The following is a 6650-nucleotide window of genomic DNA, read 5'->3' on the forward strand; positions in this document are numbered from 1 at the left end:
ATAGTAACAGGTCTGAAGTGACAAAATAACGGGACTTTTATTGTGAAGAGTTTCTGAGGTCGTCTCATCACAGAATTAGGAGAGCTTTGTTAGCTTTTCTTCAATACTGCAGCGAGGAACAGTATTTACTATAGCTTCTCTCACCACAAGGCTCAGCCATGGTTCAGTCTGCTGCATTTAAAGCTTTTTTTTTCGTCATCTCAAGACAAGTGCATCATTAGTTAAAGACACATCAAGTGGGTAGCCATGCTGTAATGGATATAGGCTACAAATCCCTGCTGTGTTGGGCTCACGCGCCGAGTCATATTGACTTTTGGTTAGCCTACTGATGATGGCTCGGCAGAGAAGCTTTAATTTCACACTCTGCTGACAGACTGACTGGAGTTGTGAAGGCCAATCAGGTCCTCATCCACCATCTGGAAACATCTGGTGGTGTAAAATCTAAGGGCCACCAGGAGTCAGAAATTTAGCAGCATCATTAAACTGGGCTGAGTCTGTCACTGAACTTTATTAGGAACTTCTTTATTTTGCATAACCCATATAAAAAAATGCAGCCATTTTATTAGTCAAACCTCCTCAAGTGTAAGTTTAAACTTGAGCTTAAAGTTTTGGTGCAACCTCTTCATTTCAAAAGGCTTTAAACTTTGGTGCAACGTAAAGTTGGAATGTCATTTAATTGGTGTTAAATGATTAATGTGAAGCCAGAGTGAAGGTATCAAAAAGGAGGAGAGATATACTGTGTTTCAGTGGAATTGTTTCCTTCCTTCTAGTCAGTCAGTCAATTAAACTACTTGATGGAAAGGATCTATCATTTATACAAAAACTTGTGATACATTAATTAGCCTGGAAGTTCATGTCTCTTCTGTCAAAACTTCTATTAATCAGCAGCATTTTCCCCATTTGCTCATTTCCAGTGGTTAAAAAGCTACCAACCCATTCCACCCAACACAAATTAAAGACATTACCCTATTCGTGCAGAATAATGAAGCACGCTGCCAATTCTCCTGGAGAGAGTTTTGTTTAGTGTGGAGGGACAAGCATGCTCAAGGGGGCCCGGGCCCTCATCAGCATTGCTGAGCAGCAGAGGGGGGGGGGGGGGGGCACACTGCACCGACCCCACTGGGAGCGACCTGGGAGTCGCAGGCTTTTGAAGTGGTAATTTGCCCGAACCCGAGGGATGGTCGCCAAATTGAAATGTCTTCTGACAACGGCAGACAGCAACCACTGTCGTCTGATTGAGCCACCTTGAGGGAGAGAGAAAAGAGAAGGGTAGATTGAGACACAGGCGGAGGAAGTGAGAGGAACAACACTGGATGTTTTATTTGATCTCAGTGTAATTACTGATACTGTTTAAAGAGGGGCGACATGCTTAATTCTATCTTGGCAATGAGCCCAACAGAAACTCTGTGGTGACACGAGCCCTTATCAGTTGTCCGTTGAGTATTACATGGATTTCCAAATCTTTCCATGTCTAGTCTTTAAATAGTATGATTTACACATGTGTAAAATGTTCAACCTTGAATAGGAGCCCAGGTGCATAAATAAAATGTTGGCATGTTGCAAACCAGGGTTACATTAAATGTGTACATTTCATATGTGTCATATCAACATTTTTACAATACATATAACCTCTTATTTCAAGAGAAGCGAGATGGCTGCATAGCAAGACACGGCTACTCGATACGACGTTTCAACATTTATAAGTGCGAAACTACTTGATATTTTCAATGAGACTTTGGGACTAACCCTAAGGCTCTATTCACACCAAATCCAACATTCTGGCAAAAGCCATCCCACTCATTTTAATGAGGGTAGTGCACTATGGCTGACTGCACAGTGTTCTGAAAAAAAGAAACTTAGCCAGCTGTGGCAAAAAAGCTGAAACAGACTCGACTTTTATAGAAATGCAGCCAAACGTCACGTTGCAGTGCTTTTCTTACTCTGGCACAGTTGTGACCCACAGATCAGATCACAGTAGAACGGGTCAGTAGTGGGGCATGCTATTTAGCATGGCTGAATGCTACAGGGGCAACATGTCAAACCATGAAGAGTTGAAGGTCCTTCATTGAAGCTAAAGAAATCCAACTTTTCATCATATCAAACATAACCTTTCAGCATATGCAGGGTTTGCAGAGGTGCACGTGCCAATATTATTCTGGCAACTGGGTTGGGCGATAAAGACTGCGATACCATCCTCACACTGATACGACTGAATAGATCAATTGTCAGCGCCTCACAAAAGGACTTACATGACTGATCCCAAAACAATATGACCATTGCAGCATAACAGCAACAGGCGTACCAGACATTAGTCATACGGTAACAGTTTGATTTGGTTTGGTTTAAGTACGAAAACTACCTGGTTAGGTTTAGAGAAACATTGTGGTTTGGGTTATATCTGCGTTACTTCTGTAACCTCACTTATAAATGTTCTTTCATTACAAGTAACATATGGTTATATCTCTTCACTCCGTTACATATTTCATTTTGAGGGGGGAATCATATGTGGAAAATAGGCTTGTTAGTTTATGTATCTAACTCACCATTGACTTTTGGTTGCACACTGAACATGAAGAGTAGTCTCTTGAATGAAAGTCCTGCACTTGTATAACCTGACCATCTGTCCCCGTCCTCCTCACTACATGGCCTTGTTGGTCTACACATTGTACTAATCCTCACTTCCTTCTTCACAGTCGTCATAATAAGTGACGTGCCAGAGGTCGCAGCCTGACAAGAAACATAAATATGGAATGGAATAAATGGGAACAGCTTATCTATTGCTATTGAAAAAGAGAGACAATCATGGAACAAAAGCTCCTGCCACTGGTGTGTTTCTTTGTCAGTTAACACTATGTCAGATACAGTGAATGCCTGGAGTTGAAGAGAAGAGGCAGCAGAAGAAGAAGAAGAGATGGGTGCAGGCAGTGTGGTCTACAGCCTTGAGTGATATGAGCTCAAAAATTAGAGTCACAAGAGCGCTTGAGGTCAAACACTGCATGGTTTCCATTACAGCTGGCTCTGAACCACAAATAGATTTCTGCGCATTGCAGAGAGCAGAGAAAGACAATTTACCAACATACAAGCAGAGAAATTAAGCTGGGGAAATTCATTTAAATGTAAAATGAGGTTATGCACTCATAAAGTTCACTCTGCACAAAAGAGGTGAGGCATTATTGGCTTCTTTTGGTTTGCATCGGCTCAGCTCTGCGAAGCCTAGCTGTACTTTAGAAACAGACTGATGCCGGGGGTTCACAAATGCATCTAACCTCCTATAATCATTGTTGCATTCAGCTGCTTTTTCATCACACTCTATCATTTCCTTCCTCCCATCTTCCTCCTCCTCTCTCAGACGTACACACACCTATGCAGAGCAGATGAAAAGAGCCATAATCGCTCAGGTGACAGCCTGGTGGCCCGACTCCCCAGAGGACCTGGTTGAGCTGCTTGTCTCACCTCCCCGTGGCCTTATTCTGTCATCCCCCCTGCCTGCTCCAGATTGGCCCCTACATGAGGGGCCCAGGGAGGCCCCCCCCCATCTCTGTCTCCGTCTGTTTAACTGCATCTTCAGCATCCTGCGCCACAGCACAGCACCGCACAGCACAACACAGCAAGGGAAATGGAGGGAGGGGAAGTTAAAAATCACTAACCGCTGGGGGAAGAAAAAGAAGAAGAGACGCAGGAATCCAGACTCACAGCCTCCCAGAGGTTTGCAACAAAGCAGCATTTTTTTCATGTTGCAAAGAATGTTACAATAATAGCAAGCACTACCATTGGCTTACTGAAAGCATTCTTTGTATCTAAATGACCTTGGAGCAGTGTGGTTCACTTAGGAGATGAAGGGAGTTATCTCTCACTGTTCAGAAGGTTGCATGACAGTGAATGCAATTCTTTGTGTGTGTGTGTGTGTGTGTGTGTGTGTGTGTGTGTGTGTGTGTGTGTGTGTGTGTGTGTGTGTGTGTGTGTGTGTGTGTGTTTGTTTTCCATGTTAAAGAATTAAATATTGAATACTGCAACATTTTGAACCAGGGGTCCAAGGGCAGGTTTATCCAAAAATATAGACCAACAATCTGCAGCCAGTCTCTGTAAGACTATAATTGTCCTTGTAAAGAATACCACTGTTCCATAAAAGTTCAGGGGCAAAATGTGTTTTAAATATTTAGCAGAGCGTATTATATTCCTATTACACACCATGTAAATAATATATAAATAAAGACAAATGCTTTGCTGCTAAAAGAAAGTGTCCAGCTCACAGGCCTCTCTAATAAACCCATTGGTATGTTAAAATACAATCCTTGGTTTTGGAAGAGAATTTATATACTTGATATAGTATAGATATAGTATTATATGTTATTTAATTTAGCATTTTGGCAGGGTAGCACTAAACACAAAGAACATTTAAGGCTGATGGGCGAAGGCAAAAAACCTAAACATGTGACAAACTGACATCTTGACCGGAAGAGTTTGTTGTGATGGTGACACTTTACAATAAGGTGTACAACATATGTGTAGTTCATAAGTAACGAGCAAGGAATGAATCAGGAACTAATTGACAGTTAATTAATTGTTAATAATCAATCTCCGAATGACTGAGAATGGAGGACAAGATAAGAATAAGTTACCAGAGAACAGACTGGTAGATTCTGTATTAATTAACCATTAGGTAATGATTAGTTCATAAATATTTGTAATTCAGGATACTTTCCTAATGAGTTGTTCCTGATTAACTATTACTATGGCACAAGCCAGAATCTTTACATGAAGGCACACCAAAAAATGATTAACTAACCAAACTAATGATGAAGTAATTAGTATTTTATATGAGTCCATCAGTATGATGTTTCACTTGACTTGAAGGTACGCAAAAAGAGTAACTTATGACAAGTATTTAATGAATAATTAGTAACTTGTACAGCAGCTGACTCAATCAACACCAACTCATGAAGAAAGTCATCAGAATGTAGATTCAAAGATATTTGTGAACTAATCGTTACCTAATGACTTATTAATGGAGTGAATGTCCCAGTCTGTTACTCAATAGTAACTCATTGTTATCTACTATCTATTCCTCAGTCACGTCAAAAGACGCAAGTAAAAGTCTGAGTTGGCAGGAGTTCATCACAAAGCATCTCAGCTGGAACTTTTGTTGAATTGTTCGACTCTTCACTGAACTTTCCCTGTGAATTGTTGAAACTGTTGAAGGCAAACATTCTCTGCTGAAATAAACAAAGCAATTACCCAGAATTACCATCCTACGTAAGATAGTCAACAACTAGACAACAGCTTTATGTAATGGGTTAATTTTGTTGTCTGTCTGATGTCAGACATGTATTCGTTGTATTTTCAACAATACTTCACAAATACTTGAATGAACGATTATTCTGAAAGACAGATAAAGAAAAGGGTGCACCTCCATTCAGATTCACATCAAGGCACAATCTAATTATACTCCTCTTCGTAAAGGCAAAACAGCAAAACACTTGTAGGTGCAAAAGAGATGAAGATAGAAATTGAACTTAGAAAAGTCTGCATGACTTATGATGACAAAAACTAATCAAAGAAAATGGGTTTATGCAGATTTATCCCCCGCAAGAAACTTCACACAGGTATTCACTTAATCAGCAATGTAAGTTGTGATTGACCCTCGAGCCAAATTTGCAGGTTTGGTCATCACAGCTTTTCTCTTAACACAAGACAGTTATTGTCTTATCTGTGTTGCTTAATATGCAGCAAATAATCCAGATGATACAGAGTTTAATAACCTTGCACATGCAGTGTAAAGACATTTCAAAACCACTATACAGATTAATTATCAATTATCTTTGATAATTGGAAGATCACATAGACAATGAAACGGTATGCCCTTTGTTCCATATTTACTACATAGGTCCGGAATAAAAGGATTGAATCTTTATCACAAAGTTGGTGTTATATAATTAAAACAGGTAACAGTTTATATATTCTGTCTGAGCCTTTCAGCAGATCTCTTCCTAGACATTGACACCGCATAATCCTTTTTTTCCTGAGGGAAACTGGGAGATAATTACTATTATTTTGTAAAAATGAGACACCTGGCCGCTGTCTACTCACGGAATGATGATTCACTGCTATCTGTTCTAAAAAGATGATGGCGGGTAAAGATAGGGAGTTTGTCTGTCTTAGCTATGCTTCTAATCTGCAGAGGATTTTGAATTTGTTTTGTCAATCTTTGAAATTGTGATTATCGAGTTGCTCTTTTGCCTACACAGATTTTCAAACTCATGTCTCATGTAGGTGGGAAGAAGCTTTCACTCAAGATTTGCATAAAAGATGACAATGCTGGGGTTTGGCCTTGATGGGTGCTCATGCCAGACCTGTATTTTATGACTTAAATATATATTTATATTTTCTGTGGATATGGACCTCGCTCATGGGGTAGTTATGGAAGGGATGACGGAATAAACGACCGGAGTGCCTGTCGGTCCAAATAAAATAAAATAAAACATTTATTTCACTCTCATAGAAAAAAACTGCTGGAGGTCCAAGTTGATGGACTGGAAGAGATGAAGGAAATTCAGGCGAACATTCATTTCAAGATTATTGATATGCCAGATCACAGAAAATGGCTGACCATCTATTATTAGAATCAGACACTGAGTAGACTGCTGGATCAG

At 40.0% G+C, this 6650-nt stretch overlaps 1 long non-coding RNA gene across 1 annotated transcript; it reads right to left on the minus strand.

Moving 5' to 3' along the window:
• Positions 1 to 501: 501 nt before the first annotated feature.
• LOC119033871 lies at positions 502 to 3592 on the minus strand. The gene is made up of 2 exons (XR_005079405.1): positions 3362 to 3592; positions 502 to 1244 (listed from the first exon to the last, which is right to left on the minus strand). It is a non-coding gene; the product is annotated as an uncharacterized LOC119033871 (long non-coding RNA).
• Between the last annotated feature and the right edge of the window lie 3058 nt (positions 3593 to 6650).

Source organism: Acanthopagrus latus, chromosome 15 (genome assembly GCF_904848185.1).
Source record: "Acanthopagrus latus isolate v.2019 chromosome 15, fAcaLat1.1, whole genome shotgun sequence".
Classification (NCBI taxonomy): Eukaryota; Metazoa; Chordata; class Actinopteri; order Spariformes; family Sparidae; genus Acanthopagrus; species Acanthopagrus latus.